Raw genomic sequence first — 248 nt, forward strand, 5'->3', positions numbered from 1 at the left:
TTTTCCTATAAAACCATCATCAAGTAGAGTCTTAACACTACTTCAAATAATTCCAAAACTAGCTTCCGACCACATCAACACATAATAATTATTGCGGACCTGACCACTCAACCCACCTAAACCGACGCATGATCAGATAATAACTCCCAACCTACAGGTTGACCTACAACCTATAACCAAGGCTCCACAGCCCCCAAAGAAAACCAAACCAAAGCTCTGATACCACAATGTAACACCCCGTTTATCAA

The sequence above is a fragment of the Cicer arietinum genome, chromosome 8 (assembly GCF_000331145.2).
Source record: "Cicer arietinum cultivar CDC Frontier isolate Library 1 chromosome 8, Cicar.CDCFrontier_v2.0, whole genome shotgun sequence".
In the NCBI taxonomy this organism is placed as follows: domain Eukaryota; kingdom Viridiplantae; phylum Streptophyta; class Magnoliopsida; order Fabales; family Fabaceae; genus Cicer; species Cicer arietinum.